Source organism: Apium graveolens, chromosome 9 (genome assembly GCF_009905375.1).
Source record: "Apium graveolens cultivar Ventura chromosome 9, ASM990537v1, whole genome shotgun sequence".
Taxonomy (NCBI): Eukaryota; Viridiplantae; Streptophyta; class Magnoliopsida; order Apiales; family Apiaceae; genus Apium; species Apium graveolens.
In genome coordinates this window covers 16,621,046-16,634,452 of record NC_133655.1, presented here as the reverse complement: position 1 = coordinate 16,634,452, position 13,407 = coordinate 16,621,046, and the positions used below count along the sequence as shown (strand labels likewise).

The following is a 13,407-nucleotide window of genomic DNA, read 5'->3' as shown; positions in this document are numbered from 1 at the left end:
ATAGTCAGCTTATTCAGCTCTCGATAGTCTATACATAATCTCATGCTGCCATCCTTTTTCTTTATGAATAGTATTGGTGCTCCCCATGGTGACACACTGGGCCTTATCATTCCGTTATCTAATAATTCTTGCAGTTGAGAAGCTAGTTCTTTCATCTCAACTGGGGCTAACCTATATGGGGCCTTGGATACTGGTGTCGTCCCTGGTGCTAACTCTATAGCGAACTCTATTTCTCTATCAGGTGGTAATCCTGGTAAGTTTTCTGGAAATACATCCTCGAATTTGTTTACTATGGGTATGTTCTGTATATTGGGGACCTCCTTCTGGGTATCTATTACATAAGCCAAATAGGCCTCGTTACATTTCCTTAACAATCTTTTTGCTTGAAGCATGGTCAAAAATTTCTGGTTCTTTCGTGACCTTTAAACACTACTTCTTTATCATTCTGCACTCTTATCTTAACTTTCTTCTGTTCACAATCTATTTGCGCTCCGTTACTGGATAACCAATCCATTCCAAAGATCACATCAAATTCTCCTAACGCGAATGGTATTAAGTCAACCTCGAAGATCTTCTCTTCTAATTTCAGCTTGCACTTAGGGTATATTTGATTTACAGGGATTATTTCCTTGTTTGCTATTTCCACTCGTAATACCTCACGTAAGGGTATGGCATTAAGTTTTAACTTGCTAGCAAAATCTTGAGATATAAAAGACTTGGTTGCTCTAGAATCAAATAGGACATCTGCATGTTCGGAATTTAACAAATGGGTACCTGCTATCACGTCAGTGTTTCTGACAGCATCCTGAACAGTCATGTTGAAGGTCCTAGCGACTGGAGGTCGGTTGGATGCAGCTCTACTCATTCCTGAGGCCGGGGGCTTCAACGTTGGGCAATCCATCTTCATGTGTCCTACCTTCCCACATTGGAAACACGTTAATTTGGGCCGGGTGCAACTGTTGGCAAGGTGCCCGATTTGGTCACACAGGTAACATCTCAGAGGGGCTTTTGTCTGTTTACACACTCCAAGGTGCCTCTTCTTACAGGTTTGACATTCTGGTATTGGGGCACGTGGTTGGCTATGAAATGTTGCCCTAGATTGTCCGCCGCCCTGGCCAACGCTCTCACTTGGGGCCTTTCTGAATTCGGGGCCTCTTGCAGGTTGGGACACCGCTCCCCTGACGAAACTACTTGGAAGGCTCCTATTTCCGGTTCCTATTCCTTGGCTTCCTATCTTCCTCTTCCTATTCTTCTTTTCTTTCACAGTCTGCTCACTACCAGCTTCAACAATCGAGGCTTTCTGTACTAAGGTGGCATAGTCTGTCAGTTCTAACACTGCTACTCGGTTATGTATCCATTGTTTCAGACCAAGCTGGAACCTTCGCACTTTCTTTTCTTCGGTATTCACAAAACTCAGGCATAAATCTAGACAACTCAGTAAATTTGGCCTCATATTCTGCCACGGTCATCTTATCCTGTTTCAACTGCAGAAACCTAATCTCCATCTGGGTTTCCATAAACCTAGGGAAGTACTTGTCTAAGAACAGTCGGGTAAATCTATCCCATGGGATCACAGCATCAGTTTCTAGGTTTCGTTTGAACTCCCACCAATAGTTAGTTTCTCCTTTCAACATGTAAGAAGCGAAAATGGTCTTATGTCGTTCCTCAACTCCTAGTATCTCGAAGGACTTTTCTATCTCTTTGAGCCAGGCCCGTACTTCAACGGGGTCAACAGATCCTAGAAACTCTGGGGGTTTGAGGGATTTGAAGGCTCTAAAGGCAGTAGCTGCAATCTGTTGGGCAGCATGGGGCTGTGGTGGAATGGGCTGTTGGTTCAGATTTGCTCTCAGCAGTTCCATAAATTCATTTATGGGGTTCCCTCCCTGTTAGGTATCCTCAGCCTCTTCTTCTACATATTCTTCCTCATCATATTCATTATAGTCTATGTCTTCTTCACTTTCCTCATTTACTACTAGGTCACCTCATTTTTGGTTAACAGACTCTGCGGGCTGTGCCCTGGTTCCTCTTCTACGGGGTGGCATTATTCTGATAAGGAAAATTGGTCACATGATTATAACGGTTAGGTTATTTTATTCATATATAAGCATGTCGTTCATAACTTAACAGGTTTTATAAAGTGCATTAATATAGACATCAATTCTTTAATAACTGCTTAGATATATATTCATAACATCTCCCAATTATATCTTGGGGATGAAACAACTAGCCGAGTTCATACATGCCTGATTACAATCTATCACTGCTAGTTCTAAATACTGAAATGAAAATACATAAGCCGTGTACCCTGAAAGGCTAGGAACGCTATCTACTACTAGCAATCCTATCAAAATTGGTGACAAGTCACTCAGCCTTCTTCAAGGTCTACATCTAGTCACTAATCTCTCAGTCACTATCACTGTGAGTGAGGTTACGCACCCTCCTCATCGCTCCTGCAATCATCATCTCTGCATCGACTACCGGGATGTATCCTCCCACTGATGTCATCCTCATCTGAACCCTGGTACGGAGCTCGATCCCATCGATTTCTCTACGGGCTATGGCTGGGAAAGCAGCTCTGAAATCTCCGGGATATCCTAGTCAGGTGGCTCTCTCAGCTGTCAGTGCCTGGCGTAACTCAGCAATGCGGGCAGACGCCGCTGTGATCTCAGCGTTAAGCTGACTCACTACCCAGTCGTGTACGGCTACATGCATGGTCGCCGGTGGTGGTAGAGGTGAATCTGGGTCGCTAGAGGATATGTCATGGACCTCATGGAACTGTGAGCGTATCGCCTCCTCATCATCGTCATCAGTATAGGACATAGGGCTCTGGATCCCCGGGGGTGGTGTAGGAGAGCGAATAGCCTGGTGTGGGTACATCTCTACATCTCTCCATACTACGCCATTAGCTACGGGGACAGGAAGCTCAGTCTCCTCCTCTAGGACATCCTCAGTAGGGTCATCGTCTGAATCATCAATGGGTGGGCTCTCTGGCTCGGGAATAGGGTTATGCTCAAGAATCATGACATCATCAACAGGGTCAACCTCCCTCCTAGGCTCCACTGGTACCTGACACAATAGGCAAGGTGTTACTAACTTAGAGTTGGAATTCCCTTGAGGGTAAAACAGTCAAGACTACCCGTGTAGCCCGACGACGAACTCGACTTGAGCTCTAATTAATTGTTTTATTATTCTTAGGTCTACATATTTTATATCCTATCATTTCCAAGATTTGATAACCTAAGGCTCTGATACCATTTCTGTGGCGCCCCAAAACCCGGGGTTAGGAGTCTCGGAAGCCAGGCTATCTAAACTTACACAACTCACACTACGATATGTAAATACTCACGCTTCACGACCCCACACTTAACACACACACACACTACAGGTTATTGTCTTGGAAACGAACCATCATTACTAGAGAAATTTTATTACAACCCAAATATAATTAGTCTTACCGGGGCTGACCTTTAAGTAAGGTTAATCCGCCGGCCGAATATACGTTTCTTATTTCTTATCTTACATAAACCATACTTATAAATAAGCCGAACTATAAACAACTGAAAACTAATCCTGCTTATTCCGACTACCTGAGGTACTGCACCAAACAATCTACGGAACAACAGGCCATTTCCTACCTGTTTCCTGGCTGTGGTTCTCATGGCAGGCATCTTGATTCACTGTTGTGTTGTGTCAATTTAAGAAAATAAGTGTGAGCTAAGATGCTCAGCATAATAATGTACAATATGAAAATGACTGTATAATAACAACATATATTATATATATGTTTTATTTAAAAGTAGATTTCTTGGTGTCCCACACCTTCTTATGAAAACAATTCTTTTAAGGGGGGTTTATAACCTGCGAATACCATAATAGTAATCCCAGCATCTTGGCTTGGGTTATGGTATTGCATATCAATTCCAATTGGAAGAGTTTGGACGTCTCACAGGAGCCACCGCATACGATGATCAGTCGTCCTACGAAAGTAACCTTTTTTACTAGTAAAAGGACGAATACCGTCATCTCTCGGGTATCACCCTGGCCGCATTCGGGCTACGTGTCCCATTTTCGGGTATGCACATACTTCACAAGTTCTTGAGTACACAAAGTACCTTCGCCTGCGGTACCTTTGGTAGCCCATCCAGCACACGTAGTACCAGAGTCTACCCCTCCATTGTCCTTCAACAGAATTCTATCAATTTCAGGAACTTGAACCACATCGAAGTTCCCCAAGCGTTTTGCTTGTTGATAGAGATAGTTTATCTTTTAAAATATAAGTGTACATAAATGTATATACGTACTTCCGAGAATTTCGGAGGAAGTACTAGGGATGTGAGTTGACCGTTGTCAACAAATATTAATAAGGGGAAAAGTTTCTTCTTGAAACTATATTTAATATAACAATAAGTCGGAATAAAATTCCCCGACGATCTGAAATTATTCGAATAATACTTCTAAATCAGAAGGTATATCAGGATCTATGATCTTTCAACCAATAACAATCCTTAATAAATAATCATTACTTAAATAGTAGTCTATAAATAATTAAATGATAATTGATATTAATCATACCTCGAATGAGTTATTCTCTAAAAGATTTATTTAAATAGTATTCCTCAACTAGTTTGTGTTTACATAATTAATAATCTATCATGATTAATCGGGTTTAAAATAAATAAACGTTGAAATATACTACTCCTATAATAAAGGAATACATATATAATATTTAATATCCGAATCAATAAAATATAGTTGAGGGAATATGCTCGTTGGGAAATTATTTTAAAAGTTCGAGGTGTTTTAATGTTTCGTAAGTGGACGATGAGTCCCTTTAAAATGTACTATTATTGACATATATCCGCCCTATAATATCTCCGGAATGATTCCTGGGTTTTATCTTAAATCCCGACCGACCCTCGGTCTTATATAAGACATTACGCTTAAAGCGAAATAACATTTCACGATATATACTTAGCGTACAACATCGCTATATTATGCGAAGATTCAAAAACTACGTATCATGGCAAACATGGTATTTAAGCGATGATAGTAAAACAATCCTTTCACAACACAACAGTAAAAATGGAGTTGGGTTTGTAAACTTGCCTGGGTATCTCGAGGTGGAGGATGCACTAGGTTCCGCTCGGAAATCTATAACCATAAACATATTTCATTTCGTTAGGTTCCGTCCTAACTTATGGTAAATCGCACTCATGTGCTACTCATTATACACCCTCTCAATTTATACTACCCTTAACATTTCTTTTAAGTCATAAACACTTTATGGTAACTTCATTTTGCTAAGTATCTTAGTTCATTCTCAATATCGACGTCGGCTCCGCTTAAGGATTCTTACGATTTCTACTCGCGCGGTCTCGGCTCCGACATTTTTATAAAATTGAGAAATCATTATTTTCACTTGAAATTTTTATGACAGTTAGTAAACTCCATATGTTACTCTCTGTAAAAATTTCATGATTTATGAATACTTTAAGTCTATCATTTATATTTTCAAAATTCGTGATTCGTAGCAGTTTTTGTCGCGTAAAACACTTTTACTAAAACGATCATAACTTTTGATCCGTAAATCGGAATTAAGCGATTTAAGCGCCTAAACGATCCTTATAACATTTTCTATCTTAAACAAAGGTTATTTCGCAAGAATCTACAATTTACAACTTCGAGAGTTTCTGCGGAAACTTAAAGTTACGGTTTGTTGGTTTTAACGAAGTTACGTTTACGATCGGGGTTTCGTTTACGCCTTAACTATCAACACAACCACCAACAATCATCATATCATCATCAACACACAAACTCCTCTCAAGAACATCATGTTATTGAGGCAACAACAACCAACCTTAAATCTACTTAACTTAATCATCAAGATTTCATCAACAACACTTAGTAAGCTAGGTTTACTAACACCCACTAAATGGATCTTAAACATGAACCTTAAATAAAGTTAGGCCAAAGGATTTTACCTTTCTTGAAATCTTGAGATGTTTTCTTGAGGATGGTGGAGGCTTGGAAGTGCTTGGTATGATTTTTGGAACCTAAAACCACCATTAAAATCAAGAAACCAGAGAGAGGTTACTATTCACACTATTCACTAGTGAGTTTCTTGAATTTATTCCACCCATCAAACCTTGATAAAAAGAGATGAAAGATTTTTCTTACCTTAGTTTAGTTGCTAGGAGGCTTGGGAAATAATTGTGGGATTTTACAAGAACTAGAGCTTGGAGTTTTGAATTGCAATTTCCCTATTTTCTTCAAAATAGTCGAATGGGAGCAAATGGGGGTGGGGGGTATTTATAGCACTTAGTTGCTTCTCTTGGACGATTTCTAGGTTGCTTCTTGGAAGGTGACTTGATATCCTTGCAAGTTAATCTTTATTTTTCCTAGGATAGCTTTAGGTTTATTCCTTGTCTCCAAATCCATGGACATATCTTTGTAGCTTGCTAGCTTACAAGCTAAACTACAAGGTTAGCTCCTTAGCACACTATTTGCTAGCTAGCTTGGTCATCCTAGGGTTAGCTCACTATTTGATGAAGTAACCATGGTTACTTCCTTACCATGGTTTAGTTAGTGCGTTATGTTTAATTAATCGTTTACACGTTCGCTCAGTTACTTAAACGTTCTCCGCAATACGTATTCGTAAATTGTTCGCAATGTAATTCTTTTCGTATTTATTCCTTATATTTTTATTTATCTTAATTGAATATAAATCCATAGGATTTTAATCTCGTAATTATATTGTGATTCCCGTAGTCCTTGATAAGTCGTAATTACGGTCGTTTTTCAAAGTTCGTTTTCTTCGAAAACTAATAGTGTTTACATACACTCATTTGGTACATATAGTTGTAATATCGATTCCGAAACTCATTTTCTTATGCACTATATAGTGTGGGCTCAAAAGTTTTTCCCGTCTGTCAGGGTTACTATTCATTAAACGTTTTACAGGGTCTCAAAAATTCGAGTTATTACAGGTTCAAAGGGAAGTTTTTGAAGAAGAAGAGAAGCTAGAAAAATAAGTGAAAGTCGAGGAACCAATTTTAGTAGTGATGGGAGATCAAGCAGAAAATCCTAAGGCCTTGATGGACTACTCTTGACCTAAGATCAATGACATTTAGTCGAGTATCATCAGACCAGCCATATCGGTTAACAATTTTGAGATCAAGTCAAGCACGATTCAGATGATACAGAATCAGTTCAGTTTGGGGGTTCTCCTACAGAAGACCCCAACATGCACATCAGGGATTTCATCGAGATCTGCGATACTTTCAAGTTCAATGGTGTTACTAAAGATGCTATCAAGCTGCGACTCTTCCCATTCTCTCTAAGGGACAAAGTAAAGTGCTGATTATATTCTCTACCACCAGGGTCTATCACCATTTAGGAAGATCTGGCTCAAAAGTTTCTCACTAAATCCTTTCATATGGAGAAGACTGCTGCAATCAGGAATGTTCTTATTCAGTTTGCTCAGCAAACTGGAGAATTTATGTGTGAGGCTTAGGATCGATATAAGGAGATGTTAAGGAAGTGCCCACACCACGACATGCCTGATTAGATGATTATAAACTCTTTCTACAATTGATTGGGTGCTACTTCTAGACTCATGCTCGATGCAGTATCAGGAGGAGCCTTGTGGGCTAAGAGCTACGATGAAGCCTATGAATTGATTGAACTGATTGCTGCTAATGAATACCAGAATCCTTCCCAGAGACTGACTCAGGGAAAGGTAGCAGGAATTCTGGAGTTGGATGTAGCAATTGTTATAACTGCCTAACTTAAGGCTTTAAAGATGAAGGTGGACACTTTGGCTAATTATGGAGTTAATCAGATCACTAGTGTTTGTGAGCTTTGTGCGGGGGCACATGAAACTGAGCAGTGTGCTATTTCTAGTGAATCAGCTCAATTTGTGAGCAACTTTCAGAGATCACAACAACAAGCTCCAGCCACTTATCATCCGAATAACCGCAATCATCCTAACTTCAGCTGGAGCAACAATCAGAATGCGGAACAACAATCTTATCAGCCATATACAACAAGGCAATATAACCCTTCTGGTTTTCAGCAATTGCAATATGCCCCGAAGCAACAACTTCAAGTTCAGCAGTTACCTCAAGCTAATGAAAAATCTGAATTGGAGGAGTTGAGACTAATGTGCAAGAGCCAAGCTGTCTCTATCAAGACCTTGGAGAATCAGATTGGGAAAATTGCTAATGCGAGACTAAATCATCAACCTGGTATGCTTCCAAGTGATACTGAAGTGCCAGGCAAAAAAGAAGCTCAGGAGCATGTTAAAGCAATCACGTTGAGGTCTGATAAGGTTGTGAATCCTGAAGAAGCTAAGACTCCAGATTCTGAAGTGGAAGATAATGAAGAAGAAGTGCAGAAGGAAGCTGAAGTGGAACCAAGGAAGACTACTATTGAGCACACTCCTCCTGAGGGTAATACAGGGGAGAAACAGATCTATCCTCCACCTCCTTTTCCTAAGAGGTTGCAGAAGAAGAAACTGGATAAGCAGTTTGCGAAGTTTCTGGAGGTGTTCAAGAAACTTCACATCAACATACCTTTCGCTGAAGCTCTTGAGCAAATGCCTAGTTATGTGAAGTTCATGAAATGTATTCTCTCTAGGAAGGTGAAGCTTGATGACTTAGAGACTATTGCTCTCACAGAGGAATGCAGTGCTGTGTTGCAACATAAATTGCCTCTGAAGCTTAAAGATCCTGGAAGCTTCACTATTCCTTGCACCATTGGAAAGGTGTCATTTGATAAGTGTCTATGTGGCTTGGGAGCTAGCATCAATCTGATGCCACTGTCAATCTTCAAAAAGTTGGACTTGCCTGATCCAAAGCCTACATACATGACTTTGCAGTTAGCCGATCGTTCTTTTACATATCCGCGAGGTATTGTGGAGGATGTCTTGGTCAAGGTGGATAAACTCATTTTCCCTGTTGATTTTGTAATTCTTGATTTCGAGGAGGATAAGAAAATTCCCATAATTTTGGGAAGACCTTTCTTGGCTACTGGCCGAACCTTGATAGATGTGCAGAATGGTGAGCTTACCATGCGAGTGACGGATCCAGGATGTGACTTTTAATGTATTCAATGCCATCAAATTCCCTACAAAAAATGAGGAGTGTTTTAAGGTGGAAATGGTCGATATTATCGTAAATTCTGAACTCGATCGATTGCTAAGGTCTGATGCCTTGGAGAAAGCCTTATTGGGAAATTATGATAGTAAAGATGACGACGGTGATGAGCACTTGCAATATTTGAATGCTTCTCCCTGGAAGTGAAAGATGGATATGCCTTTTGAATTTCTTGGATTGGAGGAGTTGAAAAGTTCTACAAAATGCCTCAAGCCATCTATTGAGGAAGCTCCTACTCTTAAGTTTAAACCTTTACCTAAACATTTGAGGTATGCATTTTTAGGTGATGCATCTACTTTGCCTGTTATTATTGCATCTGACCTTTCAGGTAGCGATGAGGAGAAGCTTTTGAGAATTCTTAGAGAGTTCAAATCGGCAATTGGTTGGACTATAGCAGATATCAAGGGAATCAGCCCTTCTTATTATATGCACAAAATTCTACTAGAGGAAGGAAGCAAGCCTATTGTTGAGCAATAAAGAAGGCTAAATCTGATCATGAAAGAGGTTGTGAAGAAGAAAATCCTCAAGTGGCTAGATGCAGTGATCATCTATCCTATTTCTGACAGTTCATGGGTGAGCCCAGTTCAGTGTGTGCCAAAGAAAGGCGGTATCACTGTGGTAGCAAATGAGAAAAATGAGCTTATTCCTACACGAACAGTCACGGGGTGGAGAGTTTGCATGGATTATAGGAAGCTAAACAAGGCTACAAGGAAGGATCACTCCCTTCTTCCTTTTATTGATCAGATGCTTGATAGATTGGCTGGGCATGATTACTATTGTCTTCTGGATGGCTATTCAGGATATAATCAGATTTGTATCGCTCCGGAAGATCAAGAGAAGACTACATTCACATGTCCTTTTGACACTTTTGCATTCCAAAGAGTTTCTTTTGGGCTATATGGAGCGCCAGCCACTTTTCAGAGATGTATGATGGCTATCTTCTGATAAGTGGCATTTTATACCACTTAGAGCATCCCATAACGGCTTATATTGGTGTCTTGGACTTAAGTATTTTGTGTATTTGAAGTGTTTTCTAGTATTTTTGCATTTCAGGGTATAATTTGCTTAGATAGGTGGTTTTCATCAAATAAAGCTTAAGGAAGTGCTTGGAATCAGTCTAGGGGTGATGAGCGAAGAAATCAGCAAAAACAAAAGCTAAATAAGGAATTTTCCAGAAAGGTTGCAGGCGACCGCGCGCTGGGAGCAGGCGACCGCGTGCTAGCAGGCGGCCGCGTGGAAGATGCAGGTGACCTCTTGTGGGCACATTTTTAGAATCTGGATTTTATTAATTCGAGTACGATTGGGCTTCTGTTGGCACTGGTTCTCTTGGGCTATTATATAAACCTTATGGGAAGACGTTTTCTTTATCAAGAAATCAAGAGCAAGGGCAAGAAGATTGAGAAGACTGTTTTAGTACGTAACAACAAAGAAGTTGAAGCATACATTTATCTTGTGATTCTTTTAATTCGTTGTAACTGTGGTTGCTAGTTTTCTTTATGCTTTGAACCTTAATACTCTTGTGACGTACTTCATTATTTATTAAGTATTTTTATTAGCCGTATATTGTTGTGTTATTATCATGCTTTCGTATGAACCCATGGTGACGATGAGTTCTATTATGGGCTAATCGTGATCATGGGATTCTAGCGGATTTACTATGGATTTCTTTAGTTAATTGTTTAATACCTTGGTATGTGGTGATTGTATGATATCTAGTATAGGTTGTACTTATTCGTCTTATATGCATCGTGAAGATGTAAGATAGCCTGTTAATCTCTTGTGAAGCGACAGTGAATCTTGAGATTTAGAACTTGCCATGCTAGCATAGGTTCATGTATTGTATGCATGATTAGTGGGTAACTCTAAATGTTTTATTTGCCCTGTGTAATCATCATGAATAAATTGCACTTAAATCGTTATGTTGTCAAATTCTGTAGACATATAGGGTCTCAACATAATTGATGCCTATTCAACTTCTATCTTAATTGTGGATGCTTGGTAAAATGGTATTCGTACAACGAAAGTTGGCGTTTATCAGTTTCGTGTTGTTCGATTAATATCATCACCATTACATGCTAAGGTTAATAACAATAACTATTGAATAAAGTACTAATAAAGTTAGGATCTCATGTGTGTTTAATATTGTTAATTCAAGTGTTTAATTCTCGTAGTTAATATTAGTTAACCAATCTTAATTATTATTGTCTTGGCATTGAAGAATAATCATACATCGGTGAGTAAGTGTTAATTAAATATAATTAATCAGAGTCTCTGTGGTAACAAACTAGAAATCATTCTATATTACTTGCGAACGCGTATACTTGCGTGATTTATTTAGCACATGCTTTGTGCCTAACAAGTTTTTGGCGCCGCAGTCGGGGACTCGGTGTTAATTTCTTTAGTTTATGTACTTGCCATTAGTGGTCATTAGGATTCATTGATTAAGACTTGTTATTTACTGCTTTCAGTTTTGTTTTAGGTACTTTAGCGAGCGTTTATGCAAACACGTTCTCGCACTCGCAAGAGAAATCTGTATAAAGCTGAGGAAACAGATAAAGCTCTTGACTCTCCGGAGAAGATAGTTTTTGAAGATTCGGATAAAGAGAGTAAAAGAAAGAACCCGAAATAATGGGTGATCGTCTAGCTCAAGCTGATCCAGCTCTTATCGACTTTTCTCGGCCTAAAATTGATGACATTCAGTCAAACATCATTCATCCGGCTATTGAGGCCAATAATTTTGAAATCAAGCCGGGCACTATTTAGATGGTGCAGAATTCTGTTTCTTTCGGAGGGGCTGGGACTAAAGATCCCAACATGCATATCAGGAATTTTGTCGAGATCCGTAGTACTTTCAAATATGATGGTGTCACTGATGACGCTATCAAGCTGGAGGCTTTTCCATTCTCTTTGAGGGATAAAGCTAAGGACTGGTTACATTCTTTACCAGATGAGTCCATCACTATTTGGGAAGATCTTGTGCAAAAGTTTCTGGTGAAGTTCTATCCAATGGCCAAAACTGTAGCTATGAGGAGTGCTCTTACTCAGTTTGCGCAACAACCAGGAGAATCTATGTGCGAAGCTTGGGAGCAATACAAGGAGATGTTGAGAAAGTGTCCACATCATGGTATGCCTGACTGGATGGTGATCACTAATTTCTACAATGGTTTGGGGGTCCAATCTCGACCCATGCTCAATGCAGCTTCTGGAGGCGCCTTGTGGGCCAAAAGCTATACTGAGGCCTATAATCTCATTGAAACTATGGCTGCAAATGAATATCAAAACCCAACTCAAAGGATGATGCCTGGGAAAGTAGCAGATATTCTGGAAGTTGATGTAGCTATAGCTATTGCAGCGCAGCTGCAGGCGCTATCTATGAAGGTCGATTCTTTAACCAACTATGGCGTAAATCAAATAGCTAGTATCTGTGAGCTTTGTGCAGGCTCTCATACTACGGATCAGTGTTCGCTTGTTAATGAATCTGTTCAACATGTGAACAATTTTCATAGACCGCAACAGCCTGTGCCCGCTACTTATCATCTTAATAACAGAAATCATCCCAATTTCAGCTGGAGAAATAATTAGAATGTTGTTCAGCAACCATATCAGCAAGCTGCAAATAAACAGTTTAATACACCTAGATTCCAGCAACCTCGGCAAATTGCTCAAAGGCGAATATATTCTCAACAAGGAGGTGCTGCTCCACATTCTAGTGCTGATTTTGAGGAGTTAAAGTTGTTGTACAAAAGTCAGGTTATTTCTATCAAGACCTTGGAAAATCAAATTAGACAAATAGCCAATACCTTGCTCAATCATCAAACTGGCATACTTCCCAGTGATACAGAACTGCCAGGCAGGAAGGAAGCTAAAGAGCAAGTCAAAGTTGTCACCTTAAGGTCTGGAAAAGTTGTTGATGCTGAAAAAGCAAAAGATGTAGAAGTTGAAGTTGTCAATGAAGAAGGAATGTAAAAGGAGAAAGAAGGGGAACCAAGGAAGACTAGTGTTGAACACACTCTGCCTGAGGGTAATACAGGGGAGAAACAGCTCTATCCTCCACCACCTTTTCCTAAGCGATTGCAAAAACAAAAGCTTGACAAGCAATTTGGTAAGTTTCTGGAGGTGTTCAAGAAACTTCACATTAACATACCTTTCGCGGAGGCTCTTGAACAAATGCCTAGCTATGCAAAATTCATGAAAGGTATTCTTTCGAGGAAGGTGAAACTGGATGATCTTGATACCATTGCTCTGACGGAAG

At 39.7% G+C, this 13,407-nt stretch overlaps 2 non-coding genes across 2 annotated transcripts; both read right to left on the bottom strand.

Annotated features, from left to right (window-relative positions):
- Window positions 1-7,450: 7,450 nt before the first annotated feature.
- LOC141688639 (small nucleolar RNA R71) lies at window positions 7,451-7,557 on the bottom strand. The gene has a single exon (XR_012562072.1). It is a non-coding gene; the product is annotated as a small nucleolar RNA R71 (small nucleolar RNA).
- Window positions 7,558-12,176: 4,619 nt separating this feature from the next.
- On the bottom strand, window positions 12,177-12,283 carry LOC141688102 (small nucleolar RNA R71). Its single transcript, XR_012561567.1, has one exon. It is a non-coding gene; the product is annotated as a small nucleolar RNA R71 (small nucleolar RNA).
- Between the last annotated feature and the right edge of the window lie 1,124 nt (window positions 12,284-13,407).